The sequence below is a fragment of the Carlito syrichta genome, unplaced genomic scaffold (genome assembly GCF_000164805.1).
Source record: "Carlito syrichta isolate Samal-C Ts95f unplaced genomic scaffold, Tarsius_syrichta-2.0.1 Scaffold305177, whole genome shotgun sequence".
In the NCBI taxonomy this organism is placed as follows: domain Eukaryota; kingdom Metazoa; phylum Chordata; class Mammalia; order Primates; family Tarsiidae; genus Carlito; species Carlito syrichta.
The window spans coordinates 112,059-133,639 of NW_007249273.1; positions in this window are offsets into that span (position 1 = coordinate 112,059).

Here is a 21,581-nt window from a genome sequence, read left to right on the forward strand (position 1 = left end):
TTGGCCAGAACTTAGTCCCATGACCTTCCACAATAAAGAGTGGTACCTGTCAGTAGTTTAAAATAGTTTCAACATTGTGATGAATCCTTAATGCTTTACTGAACAAAACCCTGGCCAGTATGTCAACACTTCTTCCAAATAGTCTTTTTGAAGCACGCTAACCACAATACTCACCTTTCCCTTCCCTGATAAGTAGAAGGAAGTCTTCCTTTATTAGCTATTGAACACAGGGACTGTTCTCTTCAGCCAATCACAAGGTGATTCTTAAAATGGACCTCAACTTAAACTTCTGTATAAAAGAAAACCTGTAATTGTGATATATTCAAGGACTAAGAGAATCACACTTTAAAATCTAGCTTTGATATATTTTTCACCACAACACCTAGCTGCATGTGATACGAGGAAATGTAGTCATTATTCCCTGTGTCCATAGATTCTATTACTAAAGAAGGAAGGGCAGACTCATAATGGAAAATACCTGCTGGTCTCTGTTCAACTCCCCCAAATGACCTGCACCTTGCTGTAATTTAAATACGAGCAATAAGAGAGTCTCTTCTTGTGATGAACTCACAAGTTCATCACATCACACTCACCGCACATCCTCTGTTTGCCACACCAAAGGATTTTCAAAATCACACAAATCTCAGGATACCCTTCACCTACTTAAAACCTGTCACTGGCTCCCCAGCACCTTTCAGAATAAAGACACATCTTATGTGATATCGAAGGCCATCTTCTCTACACCGTCTGTCTTCTCTCCTTCCCTGTTCTCAAGACCATTCTTCACACTGGCCTTATCCCTCTTCACACTGGCCTTATCCCTATGTCCATCCTCAGCTTCAAACCCTTCAAATCACTTGCAATCCTTCACAACAACCCTGTATTTGGACCGCTAGACCCTGGCACACGTTGGTGCCTCTGTCCGGAAGGTCGTTCCTGTTCCTTGGCTGAGAAACCACCACATCATCACAGACCTTTAGTTGTAATATACACTCAATTGCTCAAGAAAATCACACTACTTACATGCGTGAGAGAAATGGCACCCTTCCCCAAACTGCTGGCCCTTAACCACTGAATCCCACGTGATCCCTCCCTGGAAACAGAGCCAAGAAAGGATAATGCAACCTCTTTGTCATTTTTATAAATTCCTCAGGCCATGCAGGTTTAAGACCAAGGACTGGTGTTCTAGAATATTACACATCATAGGCCCCACACATGGCAGGGTGGGGTGAGGAGGAAGACAGGGCTGGGTCAAATGAGAAGATGAGGAGTGGCTTTATAATCTCTCACTTGCAAATCCAAAAGCCACACGATCTGAAAACTGAATTTTTTTCAAGACTTGTTGGGTAGCAAAATCTCACCTCACCTGAAATCATTTGGCCTAGAACTCTGACTTGAAGTTATGTGAGGCTGCTTGTCATCTTTATCCCACTTGGTATGAATATTACATGTGAATGTCTTTGATTTTAGGGAGCTGCATCAGGCTTTGCTGAGGATGTTATATAATATAAAATCCAAAATATAAAAAACTCAAGGGTTTTAGCTAAGGATTGTAGGACTAGGTTTCATTTCTCAGTAGTGAATACCATAGTAGCCCCCAATTTCATGTCTGTGCTTGAGAGAAATATATGCACAACTTTCAAAGGAAGCCCTGGAAAGGAATTGACCTCATGGGAATGTAAATTAAGACATGTAAATTTCGACCAGGATGATTCACATCTATCTTTGACTATGTGGTTTGATATTAAGTCCCTCTGGTTGTATCTTTATCTTTTCCCCCTCAGAATGTGTTTGCTTGCCAGTCAGAACAATGCAAAACATGTTGCAAGGTGAAATTTAATGTTTGAAATCCTGATATTTTATTTCCTGAGGGTCAAGGGACAGCAGCTCCAACTCACCGTCCCTTGGCAGGTCCCCATGCTCCGCCCTGGCTTCTAGTGGTGGGTTCTCAGGAGTATCAGGCAGACGTGAGGGTTTGCAACTCCTACAAAACTTTTCCTATTTTCTGGGATATGCTCCATGCTAGCAAAGACGGGGGAAAAGATGTATTCTAAATATTTGCTTGGGACTTCCTATAGGTCTTGCATGTTTCATTTACAGTGCTCTATTAAATTCATGAAATAATGTGACAATTGTATTAAAGGCAAACATTATGTATTTTAAAAATCAATATAATTTCTGTACATGCTCTAGAAGAGAAAATATTTTTACAGATTTACTCATGTTCAGAGGTTTGGTGTGTATTTTCTTGAATTTGGAAGTGTATGACCAAAAATGATTAACATATTATTAAGCTGTCACTGAAGGACAGCTATGAGATTTAGAGCTGTAATCCTGTTTCTTCTGATTTCTGTAATCTCCAGACTTTAATAACTCTTCCTAAGAGAGATGTTTCAGATAATAAATAATGATGATCATAGTCAAAGGTTTGCTAATATTTGGCAATGTATTATTAAGAACAGGTATTTAAATAGCTAGAGGGAAATTCCAATTCTGCAGAAGGCTGTTATTCTACCTGGGAAGTGAGTTGTTCGCTCAAGGTAACCTTGGCTTATTGAAGAAATGCATTCACTCCCTCAACATACATTGCCTAAATCTTTACCATGTGTCAAGCACAGCATCTGATATTGCAGTATAAAGATAAATGAGACACCATCTCTTTCTTTGAGGCAGATAAATTTGAGAATATTGAAAACAAGAATAGAAGGAACAAAACATCTTTAGGACTTAATGATATAGTGTCTTGTACTATATTTTACATTTCTATTAATGAGTAGAGTTCATGTCAATTAGTTCCTGGCATGGTTCTGGACTTAGGGAATAGCTGGGATAATTAATTGGAAGGAAAAATTAATTGAAAGGCAAGGAATGTAATAAACTTATCATTAAATGAACTATAGGGCAACTCCCTAAAGGCATAAAACTTTTTTATTTTCCTTTTTTTTTAACTCTCCATCTACATAAAGCCTGTCTTTTACTCCAGAGAGCTCTCAAAAAAATACTGGTGAGTGAATGAGCCTGCTTTTTTTCTGCTATTCTTCCTAGAGCTAGACTGCTAAACCCCATCTTTATGCATACAGGGTACTGTGATGGTACTAGGTTTTTCACATATGCACTCTGCTGGGTTGCCATGGTGATTATACCTTATCATTGCCTTCCAGTTATCTTTTCTCTAGTTGCAAGATAACTGCTTCTGTGTTTCACATGTGGAAAAGAGCTGGGAATACAATAACAGGTCACTATTTAAATCCCAGCACCATTTAAAAACCAAAAAAAGACATCTTAAATTGTGATGTCATGTTCTTTACATCCCAAAGCTAGTTTTCATCTCTAATTTCACATACAGAACATACTTTTTCTGTGCTGCACTTTACTGTGCTTTTCAGATATTACTTGCCTTTTTTTTTTTAAGCTAATTGAAATTGATGCCCTGCATCGAGCAAATCTATCAAGACCATATTTTCAACAGCAGGTGCTGACCAATGATTAGTTTGTTTTTAAAACTCCAAAATAAAGGTAAGTTAAGCTGACAGTATGTAGCGAAGGGGAATTTTCTCATAAAAGAGAGCAAATAAGTATGCGTTCTCCTTGGATGGCAGCCTCTAGGAGACTAAGATGGCATGACATATTTTAATATAAATGCATTCATATTTGCAATTTTCAGAAAGGAAAGCAATTTTCTCTGCAGTCAGATGTAGCTGTTTAAAGTAGACCACTCATTTTTCTATAGTTAAGAATAAGGGGCCGGGCTCAGTGGCTCAGCCTGTAATCCCGGCACTTTGGGAGGGCAAGGGAGTGGATTGCCTGAGCCCACGGGTTCGAGACCAGCCCGCCAATTTGGCAGAATGCATGTCTACAATAAATTTTTTAAAAATTAGCCAGGCGTGGTAGCATGCACCTGTAGTTCTGGCTACTTGAAAGGCTGAGGTGGAAGGATCACCTGAGCCCAGCAGGGCGACGCTGAGGTGGCTGTGAGTGTGCCATGGCACTCCATCCTGGGCGACAGACTGAGACTTCAACTCAAAAAAAAAAAAATTATAATAATAATGGAAATAATTTTAAGACAGAACAACAACTTCAAGGTTTAACTTCCTGGTTATAACATCAGACTAACTAAATGTACTTTCAGTGTTACCTTTTTTAGCAATTCCTTATTTCCCAGAATCAGCATAAAAAACAATTTAGCATAGATTTAAGAGATAATCAAAGGGATACAAGAGGAAGAAAAAAAGGTTATGGGGATAAGGAAGTAAGGGGGAGAGAAAATAAAGGAGTGAGAAATGAAGGGATTTATAGATTGCATCACTCAGCTTAATGCCTTCCCTGAAGAGTGGACCTTGATTAATATTTGTTGTTCTGTTGCTTTACCACAAGCAGGAATCAGGAATAAATTATATGATGCAAATATAGTGCCAAGTCTTTTCCCAACCCCACTGTCCCAGCCTTGTACGAGTTACATAATAATTGTTCCATTGGATGCCACGGTTTCCAGATACAACAATAATAATAATAGCTAATAGTTATGTAACTCGCTGTGTCCAAGTCCCTCCCTAAGTGTTTTACCTATATTGTGTCAGTTAATACTTAAAACAAGCTTAAGAGATAGGTGTACCATTAGTGCACCTATTTTATCGTAAAAGAAAGCAAACCACAGATATATTCAAGTCAAGTGGTTAGTAGCTGAGTTGGGGGTCTCATGCCAGTATCCTAGCTTTGAATTACTGAGCTATACTGACTCTCAAGGTGTGTCCAATGGGCATTCCCCAGGTTCTGGTCCCAGGATTGGATTCAAGAATTCAAGTATAACGAAGAAACATAGGAGAACTCAAGAAGGGTTGAAAGTCAAAACTGATCATGAGAAATTTGATTTACATTCATTTAAAATTTTCTATAGTGATTTGCTTGCATGGCATGATGCTCTGACAATGGTTTCTCCTCGCCCATCAAGAAAATGTGAAAGTGTCAGTAGTATATCAATATTTAGATGGAAAACTGCGGAGAACACCCAGAAAGTTCAATCAGAAGTTTGTTCTCCCCAGTCAATTGTATGAAAAGTAGTATTTAAAAATAGTCAAATAAAAAATATTTTTAAAAAGGAAAAAAAATAGAAGTTCTTTGAAGAAAAACCTGTTTCTTCAGGTCTTCAAAATCTTTATATTCTGAATATTCGAGTTAATGTAAAAATGTCTCTAAATATATCCCATGGAGTTCACAGGACACATATTTTCAAACCAGGGAAACGCTGTTTTAAGCAATTTACTGAAAGAACTAACTGGAATGCTAAACACCTAGAGAAGGTTAATAGTGAGTAAACATCAGATAGTCTTGGATTTCAGGGTTCAGTAACTAATCTATCAGTCACTTACCATGTGCAAGGTGCAGGCAGAAACTGGGGGTCACAAAAATCGATTAGAGGCTTTAAGGAGCTTATATCCAAATCTGTAAAAGAAGTAATGTATTTTCTAAAATTGTATATACCTTGTAAATATGTATTATTTAAAAAATTAAACTTGGACTTTAGTTTTGTTTTAATATTTGGCAATTTAATTGGGATTCAGAGGGAGTTGGTGAAACAATTATTATGTACAATTGAGACCTCTGCTTGTCCCTCGGATTCCTGTAAAAGACAAAACTTTTTAGAATAAGAAGGAATGGAGATAAACGGATTCAAATTAACCTCTTTTATCTGTCTCTCAAAGGTCTTATAAATTTATAGTTTATATCCTGGAACATAGTACTCAATTATGTATCATACTGTATTGCATGTTTGCTAATCTTTTTCTCCAGAATAAATTTTAAGTGCCCTGGTTTCAGAACCCATGCCTTATGCTTCTGCAATATTTATAAAACGATGGCTCCTGTGCTTCAGTCTCAGAAAGTATTAGTCCTGAGGTGTTGTTAAAAATCCATGCCCCCCAAAAGTATTTTCAATTACCTTGAGTCTTTTACCTCTGTTGATTAAACATCGTGAAGGAAGCCCAGTCCTCAGCAGTTTTTCTTAACATTTCCATTTTTCCTTCCCATCCACTGTCATCTCATATTGCTGCTGTTTCTCTCTTAAAAACAATTTTAAAAAATTTTAATTTGAACTCACTTCTAACTTTTGCATCTGTCAAAGGATTTATCTTCTTTTCCCCCTTCATTCCCCTTTTTCATAGAAATATAATTCACGTGGCATAAAACTCACCCTTTTGAAAAGTATACAATCTAGTATGCTTTCATATGCTTCCCAAGTTGTATGACCATCACCACTATAATTACAGAACATTTTCATCACCACAAAAAGAAATCTTGGAACTATTAGCAGTCACTCCCCATTTCCCCTCTCCTAGTCCCTGGTAACCACTATTCTACTTTCTGTCTCTGTAGATATGCCTATTCTGGAACATTTTATATAGATGGAATCATACAACAGGTGACCTTTTGGGTCTATCTTATTTTATTCCACATAATGCTTTCAAAGTTAATCAATGATACAACATGTATCGCTATCCCATTCCTTTTTATGACTTAATAATATTCTGTTGTCTGTATATACCATATTTTGTTTAATTTCCCAGTGGATGGACATTTGGATTATACTTGCATTACTTTTCTTTTTTTTTTTTTTTTTTTGAGTTGGAGTCTCACTCTGTCGCCCAGACTGTAGTGCAGTGGCTGCTCCCGGCCACCACAGCCTCGACCCACTGGGCTCCGGCGATCCTTCCGCCTCAGCCTTCTGAGTAGCTGGAATTACAGGCACGCGCTACCACACCCGGCTGATTTTTTGATTTATTGTAGAGATGAGGTCTCGCCAAGTTGCCCAGGTGGGTCTTGAACCCGCGGACTCAGGCAATCCACTCACCTCAGCCTCCCAAAGCATGGGATTACAGGCTGAGCCACCGAGCCCGGTTAATACTTGCATTACTTTAAAAAATAAAATTATAAAATTCTAATATGAGTTATCTGCTGCTGCATAGCAAAGTGCTCCAAAACTTGGCAACTTAAAATAATAAATAGTAACTATCTCACATGGTTTCTGAGGATCATACATCTTAGCTAAGTGGTTCTGGTACAGAGTAACTCATGAGGGTTCAATCAAGGTCTTGGCTGTAGTCAGCTAAAGAAATTATCAACAAGATCCACTTCCAAGTCCATTCATGTGGTTGTTGTCAGATCTCTGTTCCTTGCTAGTGATTGGACAGAGGCTTCAGTTACTCACCACATAGACCTACCATAGTCTACCTCCTGGTCCTCAAAGATTCACATCTGCCCTACATGCACAATGTGTTCACTATAACCCAATATTCCATAATTTTGCAGCCCATTACAGCTTAGATCTGAAGTCCAATATCTCACCTTTATATTCTAAGTCAGATATAGGTAAGACTGTGGCGTGCTCCATCCTGGGGCTAATTTTTCTCCATTTGTATGCCAGTAAAACTAGAAAATATATCATGTTTTCTCAAAATAGAAGTGGTATAGTCATGGATACCAATTACAGACGTTCATGTTTAAAAAGGGAGAAAAATGGAAGCGATAATGGACTCATCAGTCCCAAGAGATTTCAGAATTAAGCTAGAAAAACAATATTATATGTAAGTCCTGGGAACAATCCTCTTTGGTTCACACCTCCCTCTGCTCTCTGGACTCAAGGTTTTGCTCTCTGGACTCAAGGTTTTACTCTCTGTACTGTCAGCTCTGCTGTCTGAGTCATCCTTTTATTCATAAAGTCTAGCATGTGTTTGCAGCTGAGTAATTTAATCAGTTTTTTATCTTTCTGTAGAATTTTAGGAGACCAATAGTCTCCTTTCATTTTGTCCAAGCTGGCAACGTTTTTGCTGGTATAAAATTCTGAAGAACCTTGTGAGTCACTAGCATATGTCATGAAGATTTACTCCACTAGACAAGAGGCTCATCCCCAGGCCTTTTCTAGATAATTCTGTATCTATTTTTGGCTTCTGCTGAGATGGTTAAGAAAATCCATAAACCATATGCCTGATTACCGCAAAGAGCCCTCTGTGTGCCTAAATACTGTGATGTTTTGTTCTTTCCAAGGTGCTAGTGAAAGATTGTGTAGCTACTCCCTTGGTTTGCTCTCAAGAGCGGGCTTTCCTGTGATTCTCCTGGTGTTAGCTTTTTTCTTTTCTTTTGGTCATTTCTTGAATGACTAATAATTTTCCATATCATCAGTTATAATTTCTTTCTGGTTAACAGCTGTTCCTTCAATTTATCTCATTCCTTTCACATTTTACAAAGAAAAGCAAGAGGAACCCAGGTTGCACTTTCAACACTTTGCGTGAAAATGTATGCTATTAAATATCCAAGTTTGTTACTAACAAGTTCTGCTTTCCACATAACTGGAGGACAAAATTCACCTTAACATTCCACCACCATATGACAGGGTTCTTCTTTCTTCAAGTTTCAAATAACATGTTCTTATTTCTTCCCAAGCGCTCATTAACATTCATATTAATGTCTTTAACATTCATATTTCTACCAACAGTCCATTTATGACAAGTTATGTATTTTATAAAACATCATAGTTTTCTCTCTCTTCCTGCTCACTTCTAAGTTCTCATTAGCAGAGTCATTAACATTAATGTTTCTATTAACAGTCTGTTAAAGGCAATGTAGACTTTTTCTATCATGTTTTTAAAAATTCTCCCATTCTCTACTCACTACCAAAGTCTAAGGACCCTTCCACATTTTAATGTATTTGTTACAGCAGAACCCCAATACTGGTAGCAAAATCTGTATTTGTTTCCTATTGCTGCTATAACAAATTATCACAAACCTAGTGACTTAAAACAATACAAACTCATTATTTTATAGTTCCAGAGGTCAAAAGTTCAAAATGGGTCTTACAGAGCTAATATCAAGGTGTCAGCTAAGTTGCATTGGGTATGAAGGTTCTAGGTGACAATTTATTTCCATGCCTTTCTGGTTTCTAGAGGCTGTCTGAAATCATTGGCTCCTGGTCTCTTCTCTCCATCTTCAAAGTTAACAATGTAGCATTTTCCTGACCTTGTTTCTATCCTCATATCTCTTTCTGTAACCAGATTCTCTAATTATTAGGACCCTTGTGATTGGACTGTGCACATCAGGATAATCCAGAATAATCGTTTTATCTCAAAGTCCTTAACTGTAACACACCCGCAAAGTTCCTTATCCATGTAAGGTATTGTATTCACAGGTTCCCTGAGATTAGTATATGAGCCTCTTTAGGAGGGTATTATTCTGCCTGCCATAAACATTTTTTACTAAATTTATTTCTGGACATTTAATGTTCTTTGGTGCTACCAAAAAAGTGCTTATTCAATTTTTAATTGTTTGTTTCTAGTAAATAGAAATCTAGTTGGCGGTTACATATTAACCTTATATAATATTAGTGATCTCCAAAATTCATTATTATATAATTTTTTACTTTTTCATGTTCTATGTACATAATGATATCAACTAAGAATAATGACAGTTTTAAGATTTGTCATTTAAATGTGTATATTTTTAAAAAACCTATTGTGCTAACTAGGAACTCTAGTACATTAAATAGAAGTGGTTAACAGTGAACATATTAGTTTCTTAACTCAAGAGGAAAACATTCAATGTCTTACTATTACTTATAATGTTAGTGATGGATATTTTGTAGATAACATCCAACAGAATACCTTTCTGGCTATTTCTTGCTATTCTCAGTTTGCTCTGAATCTTCATCATGACAGGGTGTTGAAACACCTTTCCGTAGCTACTAAAATGATCATATGAATTTTTCCTTTATCTGATTAATATGGTCAATAACATGAATTTATTCTCTAAAGTCACGAATTCCTGGAATAAACTCATCTTGTTTATGAGAAATTATTCTTTTTATGCACTGCTGGATTTGATTTGCTATTATTTTGAATCTGTGTTCCTGAGGAATATTGACATTATAATTTTTCTTCATTGTAATGTTCTTATTTAGTTTTGTGTCAGAATTATACTTGCTTATGCATGAATTGGTAAATGTCCCTCCATTCTGAATTCTCACTTAGAGAGACAGCCTGAGGAATATCACCTCATTCCAATCAGAGCTTGCGCAAGATTAGTACTGGGTTCCAGTTTTAGTTAAGCTCAGTCCACGTCACATTCACTCCTATTTCTCATGTAAGAACCATGCAGAATCTTAATTGAAAGGCTGGTAGTTCTATTTTTTGAGAATTCTTCATTTTAAAGACTTAGAACTGACCTCTTTAGTTTCTCACTCCATGTAGCATTGTATCAAAATCAGACACATATCTTAAAGGGATAGAGTAGAGGAGTTTGGTTTTGTTTTTGACTACTTCTTGATGGGACTTTATGTCTCAAATCCAATGAGAAGAGTTTTCACTCAGCCATTCCATATCAGGTCCCTAGTTTCCTGTACACCTCAAGACTTCAGGAAATATTGCACGTGGGAAATATAACCAGGCATTTCAGTCTCCTCTGAGTATCCAATTTGTCATACCATCCTCAAGCAACTGCCAAGTTTGTCTGTTTTTTCTTTTTCCTAGGTGTTATCCTGCTGCATGGGCTAAATCTGATCCTCAGCTCATGCCCAGAATTGTCAAATGCTATCAGGGAGGAAAACAGCTGGTGATCACCAGCCCACCCAAGAGAGGCTCTTCTCTCCCTAGAATCTTAGTTCATCTCCATGTGTTACTTTCACAGTTGTCTGATGTTTAAGAACTGATTCTTAAAAGTTATCCACTTTTAGTTAGTTGTTGTAGTTCAAATATTTGCCTCCCATAACTGGACACTTCCTAAGTAGAATCAAGAGTCTTATATTTAGATCTTTTGGAATTTATACAGAGTCACGTCATTGTTGAATTGTGAGAGACAGCTTTAATTTTTACATATCTTCCATCCCAATCCTTATACTTTGAATTTCTTTTTTTCTTATTGCATTCATAGTCCCTCCAGTATAATGCCCTACTTAATTCAGAATATCAGGAGGAATGTTTTCAATATTTTGCCTCTAAGTATATTTTACAAAGTTTTTAAAAATAAATATTCTTTATTATCTTAAGGAAGTGGCATTATATTCCTGGTGTCCTAAAAGATGCTATCATAAATTTGTTCTTAATTGTTGCACAGGCTAAGCATAGATGTCTACAATTACCAAGATACTCCTTAAATCTAAACACAATAGACCCGGTTTTAACACATAAACTTCAGCAAGTAATGCATTTGGTATACCACCTACACAAACAGGAGTTAGACTTGATTAGAAAAATCTCTATTTTATATTTAGATAGGTATATAGTTTATATAATATTTTCTAGGAACCATGCCCCATGGATGTGTTAACCTAGGTTTTGCTTACAATGAATAATTAGTTTATAGCATGCTAAAAGCATTCCACAGATAAGGATTCTCCTGCTTAATACCATGAGTGACTTTCCTAGGAGAGTTGTAATCAAGTTTACAAGGGGATGGGACTAGGGGAACTCCTTCTTCCTTGGACATTTCTCTAAAGTAAGTAAATAAATAGCACATGGCTACCCATTATGCCACTTGATTTTCACACATTAATTCAAACTTACATTCCTGGAATAGACCAAATTTGGCCATTATGTAGCATCATTGTTATATATTTCTAAGTTCTGTTTGCCAATACTTTTTTTAGCTTTTATTTTGAAATTATATCAGACTTTTGTAAAGTTGCAAAAATAGCAGAGATCTTCCCCTAATATCAACAACTTATATAAGTCATAATACAATAATCAAAACTAGAAATTACCAATTGGCATGATACTATTAAGTAAGCTATAGACCCTAGTTGAGTAACACCAGTTTCTCCTTATGTCTGTGTTTTTGGTTTTTTTCCCCTAGCATGTAATCCAGGATCTACACTGCATTTAGTGATTGTGTCTCCTTTGCTCTCTCCAGTGTGTGACAGTTCCTCAGACTGTTCTCATCTTTAATGACCATGGTACTTTTGGTGAGCACTGGTCAGCTATTTTGGAGAATCTCTCAATTTGCATTTTCTGAAATTTCCTCATGATTATAAGAAAATTATGGGAAGAATAACACAGAAGTGATGTTCTGTTCTTTGATGGTACATTGTCTTAATATGTCTCATTACTGGTGATGTCAACCTTGGTATCTTGATTAAAGTCATGTCTATCAGGTTTCTCCACTGTAGAGTTACTATTGTTTTCTTTTGTAATTTGAAACATCTAGGGAAAAAAACTTGGAAACTATCTTAACATCCTGTTTCTCCTCAAATTCACTTACAGATTTGATCATACTTTGAAGGATGTTGCATAAAGTAGCTATTACTTTAGTGTACTCCTAATGGTGATTTTTCACCTCATTTCTATCCACTGTAGGAAAGGAAGTCCTTGATGTGTAGAGACAGGAAGCTTGTTAAAGTTTGTTGACAAAAGATGCCAAATTCTGAAAAATAGTTAAGGTTTATTCTGAGCCAAACGTGAGTGATCTAGACCCATGGCTCTGTCCCAAGAGTTCCTGAGACCTGTGCCAAGTTGGTTGAATTGCAGCTTCATTATATACATCTTTAAAAAGACAGAAGTTACAAGAAAACTTAAATCAATACATGCGACATCTACATTGATTTGGCCTTGGAAAGGAGGACATCTCCAATCGGGTGTTTGCAAGTCATAGGTAGAGTCAAAGATTCCTGATTGGCAATTACTAGAAGGAATTACTAGGCTCTGTCTAAGAAATTCTGAAGTCAGTAAAGGAATTGAGATAAGGGGCAGTTTGAGGTAGCCAAGCTTTTTGATATGAGGATGAAGCCTCATAGGTAACTGCCCTGAGAGCATAGATGGCAAATATTTAGCTCCACTGTGGATCTCTGGGAAGGGGATTCCATATTGATGAAAATTTTCCTAATAGACAGGTTTGCAGGGACATAAAATATTTTTTATCTTCTTCTTTATTTCTTATGTGATGTTATGCTAGAGTCAGGTTGGAAAGTAAGCCACCTTACAGAGAGTGAATTAAAAAAACCTCATCTGATGAGACTTTCAGACTTCCTAACTAGGACCGAAGTTGGTAAGAGAGAGAAAGAAAAAATCAGAGTTTAGTCCTTAAGTTTACATGGAAAGCAGAAATGTGTCAGTGATAATGTTAAATATATAGCTCAGGAAACTTCAGAGCAAATATTTGAAGGTGCTGCCTGCTCCTTTTTGCCACCTGTAACATGCAAGTGAAGAGGGACAAATTGAAGAATGAACTGTTCCACAAAAAGGAAGCAGGCCTGGGAGATTTTGAAAATGTTCAGCCTCTTCGGATGGCAGTAGACACTGAAGTCAGAAATGGCTGTCAAATGTGTGGCACAGAGAAAACGCCAAATGTGTGGTTGACAGTACCACTTTTGCTAGAACCACAGAGATTTAAGAGATCACATAAAAGTCCTTATCAAGAGATCAAGGGTGCACTTTACAGAGCCCCTCAGCCAAAGTAGAGGTCCTCTATCAAACTTAAGGGGTTGCTCCACAGCCATGTCAGCAGAAGCCAAAGATAGAGAAGGGTTTATCTCAAAAAGATTTGAGAGTGTGGGTTTCATCTAATGGAGTTAATCCCTATAAAAATCAATGCAAGATCCACAATTTTCTTGAGAAAGTTATTTTGGCAGAAACACTGCCATCTTGGACAAGAAGGGACAGAAATACTATAAAATGAAAGAGGGATGCTGGACCCTCCCCAAATGCTACCGGCAAGAAGCAGACTGATAAATTACTCCGCTGCAAACATCTGCTACACTTTCTGAGTAAGGAAGGATGACTCAGAGGGTGAAGTCAAGAGCCTAGAGGGTGGGATCAAAATACTACTCAAGGTTATTCTTAGGCCTCAGAGAAAAACCTAACATTTGCCTCGCTCTGTTTCAGAATTCTCCTATGCTAGTGACTACTTCTTACCTCCCATTTTCCCACTATTTTTGCTAGAATGTCTATAATTTTTCTCCTACACAAGTCCTACCATTGTATTTTCAGTGTTTTGGGTTTGGATAACTTGTCTCTCTAGTTCTTAGGTACTCGGATGGATTATACCCAGGAGCCTCAATCACAGCTGTCAAAAAATTTGAATGAGTTTTCAGAATTTGAGCTAATGCTATAATGGGATGAGACCCTAGAGAGTCTTGGGAGAATGTTAATGTATTTTGCGTGTGGGAGAGACGTAAATAATGAGAAGTGGAGAGAAGTTCAGAAGGGATTTCAAAGAAAGCGAGAATGATCCTATTTGTTCAAGCTGGGCGATGGATATACTAGTTTTCACTCCCTGTTTTTCTCTATACTTACATACCTATTATAGATGGTTTATTACTTATTTAATATTTATTGAAAACAATTCATTTTAAAAAATCCAAAAAAATTTAAAACTTCCAGTTCAGTCTCACTACATAGTAGAGCCTTCCAATTGTTTACCAAAGTTCAATCTTTCCTTTCTCCGTAGCAGTACATTGATAGCTGGGCCAGGTGTGTATGTCACTACGAGTTCACCCATGTAGCAAGGGAGTGGAAGTGAAGATGTCACTGTCAGGCCTGAAACTTCAAACACTGCATGTGCACACCTTCCCATTTCTTCCCCATTTCCTTGTGCTGGAATACAGAATTTCTAAGTACTAATTATTATTATTTCAATAGATACAGGGTCACCCAGGCTGGAATGCATTGGCATGATCATAGCTCACTGCAGCCTCAAACTCCTGGGCTCAAGGAATTCTCCCTCTTCACCCTCTCGAATAGCTGGGACTACAGGTATGAACCTCCACACCTAATTTTTATTTTTATTGTTTTGGAGATGTGGTCTTGGTATGCTTCCCTTCCTGCACTCCTGTTCATTAAAGATGCAGAACACTTGGCACTGGTACAGACCAACCGAATTAATATGTGTATTTTAAAAAGACCACCAGTGATTCCTGTACACATTAAAGTCTGACAAGTGCTGTGCTAGGGAATGGTGAAGAAACAAGGTAAGAAGACCTTAAGCTCTTGAATGACTTAATGAACAGAACTAGACTATTATGTGAGGGAGAAATAAAATTCTTGATATTTAAGTCACTATATCCATGGGAGACCTCGTCATAGCAGATTAGCTTCTATACTGACTAAAGCAATGGTAGACTGAGCACAAAGTTTACCTTCCATTCTTGATAGTTCCTGAGAGCATATCTTATTGAAATATTTTCTTTTTTTTTTTTTTTTTTGAGTTGGAGTCTCACTTGGTCGCCCAGACTGGAGTGCAGTGGCCGCTCCTGGCCACCGCAGCCTCGACCTGCTGGGCTCCGGCGATCCTTCCGCCTCAGCCTTACAAGTTGCCAGAATCACCTGGTAGAATGTGCTACCACGCCTGGCTGATTTTTTGATTTATTGTAGAGATGAGGTCTCACTGCCCAGGCAGGTCTCGAACCCACGGGCTCAGGCCATCCACTCACCTCAGCCTCCCAAAGGTGCGGGATGAAATATTTTCTTAATGAAAAGTGAAACTAAAGTTTCTGATGTAGATGGTGTTGGCTTTCAAAATAAGTTTCTCCTAGGTTTTGGCATTTTCAGGGACTTTAGCTAGAACTGACTCCCTGATTTCTTGTCATTAAGAAGCCAACAGGGTCATAACTTCCATATGACCCCGCAATCTCCCTACTGGGAATATACCCGGAAGAACTCAAATCTCTCTATAAAAAAGATACCTGCAGCATTGTTCACAATAGCAAGAACCTGGAAGCAAACATGCTGTCCATCAAAAGAGGACTGGATAAAAAAAATGTGGTACATATACACAATGGAATATTACACAGCCATAAAGACGAACAAAATCATGAACTTTGCAGCAACCTGGATGGACTTTGAGTCTATAATACTGAGTGATCTTTCATAGAAACATCACTCATAAGTGGACCTTGAACAACTAACATAATACTATAAGAAAAGCATTGACAGTAGCAGGAAACTGTGGTTGGGGGGTTGGGGGGACAGGGAGGTGGCAGTAGTTGGAATCTGCCTGGGGAAGGGGTGACACACCTCATCAACAAGGGTAACTGCACAATGAATATTTGTATACCTAACGCTGAATTGTACTCCACAATTTTAAAATAAAAAATTTAAAGGTGGAAAAAAAAAAAAGAAGCCAGCAAAACAATCCTCAGCCCCTACATGGAGCTCACAGTCAGGATTCCTTTCAAGAGAGAGTCTTAGACTGGAGAACTTTACTTACACAACTCATACCAGCTATCTCAGGCTTTCTTTTCTCGATTTGGATAAGGAAGGGACATCAGGTACATAGAAAGAGAACACAGCATGAAAGAGAAAGATTAAAATAAAGTTTAAAAGTGCACTCTGGGGAAAACAGATAATACAAGGCACATAGTGTAACTGAATAAAAGCTCTTGTTCTGATACGCAGCAAGCATCAAAAGGATATTTCAGCCATTAAACAACAGCAAATCTGTGAAAACAGAACAATCAGAGACCATAAAGTGTCTTGGGACTTTTTTGTTGGACTTAAGATTTTAAAGTTTAAAAATAAGTAGAATAGAAAATAAAGTCAAGGAAATTTTCCCAAACACAGAGCCAAAAAGAAAGTGATGGAAAAAAACTGAGTAAAAAGGAGGTGTAGATGACCAGTTCAGAAAATCCTGAATTTGACTAATAATAGAATTTCCAAAAAGAGTAGAGAGAATAGAGAGGAAAATTACAAAGAAATAGAAGCGCTTTCGTCAGAGCTTTGATCAATTTTCTCAAATTGGAAGGTCCTATTAAATGCCTGTCAAGATGGGTGCTTAAAAAACTATAAATACTGAGGAGAAGGAGAAAAAACTTAAAACTTCTCCAAAAGCAAAACAAATAATGAAAAGCAACGGGAATAAGCCCTGACATCACATTTCTGATCAATTTCACTGTGTGCTGGAGAAGGGGAGCAGTGTCTTCAAAGCTGTGACAGAAAATGGTTTTAGCCGGACTGGGTGGCTCAGCCTGTCATCCCAGCACTTTAGGAGGCCGAGGTGAGTGGATTGCCTGAACCTGCGGGTTTGAGACCAGCCCGGACAACTACTTGGGAGACTGAAGGGGAAGGATTGCCGGAGACCAGCAGGTCATTGCTGGGATGGCCATGAGTGTACCACTACACTCCAGTGAGACTCCAAATCAAACAAAAGAAAGAAAGAAAGAAAGAAAAAAGTAAAAAAAGAAAATGGTTTTTACCAAGTATTGTGTAGTTTAGCCACGTTATTGACTTGGAAGTCAAACTAAAAAAATATTTTCACACATTTGAGCTAACCTCCCACATTCTCCCTTTTCTTTGGAAGCTATCTGTAAAGTAGATGGTGTGAAGTATCCGACACAGGGGTTCCTGCCAGGAGAGCAGTGATGTCTCAGAGTGACCACTGACTGGCTTGCAGAGATAAAGACTAAGTAGCCTAGTTTGGACTAGGAGGACTGGAGTGCAAGAAGAATTGCTGAGAAAAATATCACTCCCCAAAACAACACATAATGTAATTAAATAGATGGATAAACTTTTTATAATAAAGTACAGAATGCAATGGTGAGAGGACAATAGAAAACTCTAGGATAAATAAAAACGAGAGGAACAAAGTTCACTTAGTTCCAATAAAAGCAAACTAAAATGTGTCATGATTTTAAGGAATTAATAGAGGATAAGAAAAGAAAATTCATTTGTATACCTAACCTTGAATTGTACCCCACAACTTTAAAATAAAAACAAAAAATTTAAAAATTTTCAAAAAGAGAAGAAAAGCCATTTTAACTTGATGTTATGAATATTTTTCTTTAAGTGATTCCAAGATAATGATATTGGTCTTTTAGAGAATGAAACATTATTTAGCATTATCATTATTCCAAGATAATGATATTGGTCTTTTAGAGAATGAAACATTATTGGGCCAGCCACGAACAATATTTATGAAATCATAATAATGCAAACATTATTTATTGGAATTTAACTTCTAGAACCAAATTATGGGCAGAGCACTGATCTTGGTCATAGTTTCAGAATGGGAATTCTTTTACTGATGAAACAAGTGCTACTGTTTGTCATGTATCGTCCTAGGCATTGAGGATACAGCAAAGAACAAAAACGGAAGAAAAAAAGGAGGAAAATCCCTAAGTTTATAAAAATTCAACATGCTAGCAACTTTGACTACATAAAAGGAGTTTCTGCCTTAGAAATCAAGACTCATGAGCATTTATGAACTTTATCTGTACAAAAGATTTGAATGCCATTGTAAACAAACTTGACCTTCATAAAAAAAACTTGGTACTCAATGAATACAGAATACATGCTCTGTTCCAACACCACAAAATATTTTTTAGAATTAAGCATATTCCATGAGGCAGAAAACCTGAGACCCACCTTCATGAATCAAGATCTACAACATAAAGCATTATCAAAAACATGCAGACTCCTCCCCCATCAAGTAAAACACATACAGCTGCCTAACTAAACCTGGAAATTAAGAATTACTTATAAATTATTGAGATAACAACATTACAAAAATGAAAACTTGGAGACACAGACATGGCCAAAGCAATGGTTCTAAGGGAAATTCTGGGAAAATTGCAGTTTGAGTTTAATCTGACCCAGTCTCTGTCTCTATCTCTGTAACTCTGTAGTGAATTACAATTTAACGTTGCCTCGGCATCCCTTTTGAATATAGATTTAATTTTCTTATACCAGAAGCAGGATTTAGTCACCCTGGACACAGTTTTCAGTTCTCTACTTCCTCCTAGTTTCTTGGTGTGAACCATCCAGATGTTTACCTTATTCAACCACCTCTTGGTGACCACCTCCCTGTAGGACAGCTTGATAAAAGCTATTTGACTATAGCCACTCACTGATCCACAAACCCAAAATGTACTTCACAGATATTCTGCAGTGACTACCTCTCAGTTACAGTGTATTATGTAAAACTTGTGGCCGCTTGCTCTGTACTCATTAATTAGGGCTCTCCATGGGGAAACAGCTTGGGTAACACCAGAAACCCCATCAAAGCCTTTGGCCCACATATCTCTCTCTCTTTCCTTCTCTTGCTTTTGCACTTTAGCTGCCAGTTGTGCTCCTATGTCCCAAGTGTATCCCCTCTTCCCCTTGACCCTGCAAGGTGTGCTGCCCTATTCTTTTCGGGACCTGTAAGTAATACACTTTTTTGTTTTCCCATGTGTTTTGTGGAGCTGCCTCCTCTGTGTCTCACCTGACTGGCACATCTGACCCTAACTTCTTTCCCAGTCAGGGCTCTCCTACAGAGTGGATTTAAGTAGGAATAAACTGGACACAGGTATCAAACAAGGGCCATAAGAGCAGGTGCCAACATAAAAAAAAGTTTCCTGTAAGAGAAACACTTAGGCATTGGGCAAGCTGCCAGGACAAAGAAATATCCTGTGAAAGCCACACTATAAAACTCCACAAGCAAATCTCCTGGAACCCCATCAGAACAGGGCGAGAGGTTATAGCCACTCTCCAGAGAGAGCAAGCGAGAGAGAGAGACCTCAAGACCAAATTAGAAGAAAATAACAAAAGTTGACAGAGTAGAATGTGTAATCATGACCATGAGGGACACAGCAAAATGTTTTGAGACTGTTCTCCCACATAGCTACCACCATTTGGGAAGGCTTGGTGACTTCTGATGTTTGTCCACACTGTTGTACATCACTGCTTGTTGTCCATGTCGAGTGCTGCCAATGGCCTGGCACTGAGAGGCAGAAAAGGATAACCTTTGCCTGTGGGTGTTCATATAAACCCTCAGCCAGTGCACAGGCTTAGTAGATTGCAAGAGGGAGACTTGCACCCTGACTGTGCACTGAGTTGGTGAGGCAGTGGCTAAGGAGGTCTTGGCAACTTGCTGGCAGAGGTGCCACAGTCCCTGTGTGCTGCCTTTCCTTGCTTCTGACAGTTTGTTCCTTGGCCCTAACGAGGGACCTTAATTATTACCCTAATTAAGAATAGCACGAATGAGGGACACCCTAGAGAGACAGGTAGTTGTTCACAAATGAAGCCAACAGGAACCACAAACTATGGACTCACAACAGGAACTACTCAGGACCACCAGGAACTTGCAGAGTAAACATCCAACAAGAGAGGGGAAAAAATTTTAGCCACCTAGAAATACAAGTGATTAAGATTGGACTTAATCTTAAAATTAAGAAGAAAAAGAAGGCAAAGAAGGAACAGACTATCTTGTGTCTGGAACTGTCCTAGGAAGAAGCTACTGCCTAGAGGCCTCCAGTTCCCCTTTATCCTTAACAACCAGAGACAGAAACCCAAAACTGCTGCTTCAGGGGTCAGAAGCCTAAAATGAATAAACACTCTCCTCCCCCACAAAAAAGCTACAAGTCCAAAGGGAAAAAAGGAAAAGAAGCTTTCAACCTTATGTTCTGAGTAAATGCCAAGTCTAGTAAATATAATGCTAACCCGAGATTACTAGCTGATTTATAAACTCCTAGATATGGGGGGGGGGGATAAAAGGTAATTAAATAAATTGTATATCCACATGCATATCATTTTAACATAAATATAATAAATTGTTTATGTGTATATTTAACATATAACTCAATTAAAGCAAAGTTCCATAATTTGACTCAATTGGGAATCCAAGGTTTATATGGGGGATTTATATATTTAAGAATTTATATTTCTAAATGATTCTGATTGACTTTTGTACTTCTACAGCACTGGTTCTAACTTAATTTTAACATTTGCTAAAATGCACCAGTTGGCAAAAGTTCATGAACTTAATCAGTCCTGGGACTTGACTTATAAATACATCTGGGGATCCTGCTAAGTGCGCACTGTACTTAAATAATACAGGGGAAAAAATGGATATTCCTTACTTTAACTGCAGTCTTGTCTAAATTTTCAACAGTCATAGAACCCATTGCTCTAAAACATTCCATATTAGACATAGGTGCTCCAATATAATGAATAAAAAATAAAAATTAAAGTAAGTTCTTGGCATTTACAAATTGGCTTGATAAAACGGGACCCTTTGCATCCTCAGTTAAAATAGTTAATAGACTCAGTGTAAGCTCAAACAGGACTTTCCGTGGCTAAAACTATTTTATATTTAAAACCCAATTAATAGAGAGGTAATTATCCCCACTGCTTGTCTATTTGACAAATGAGTTTTTGCCTGGTCTCAAATCTGGAAAAATAAAGGGTTCTTTATATTAGATGACAACAACCTTAATGCTGTGGTCCCATCTATTAGAGCCCTATACTCAATGCCCAGTATAATTTAAATTATTTACTCTATAGTCAACAACTCTATTTGACAAACAACTCTATTCAGCTCTTGTATTTTGGCTAACGTGTTCTGCTCAGTGCCTATTTCAACACCTGCAGTTCATCTCTGCCTCAAAAGGCACACACATACCTTGTCCAGGTTACCCATGGGGCACCCCAATAGCTTTGCCATCACACAGAAAATTTACAAACAAGAACTTAATGACAGCCACCTTCTCCAGGAGCACAGGTGTGACATTACATTAATGACATCCTCTTCCAAGGAGATTCATTTGACACACTCATTAAGAACATATAAGTTGAGGGCTTAGATGCAAGATGGTGATGGAACAGGTCAGAATGTGAGTCTCTCTGCAAAAGCGA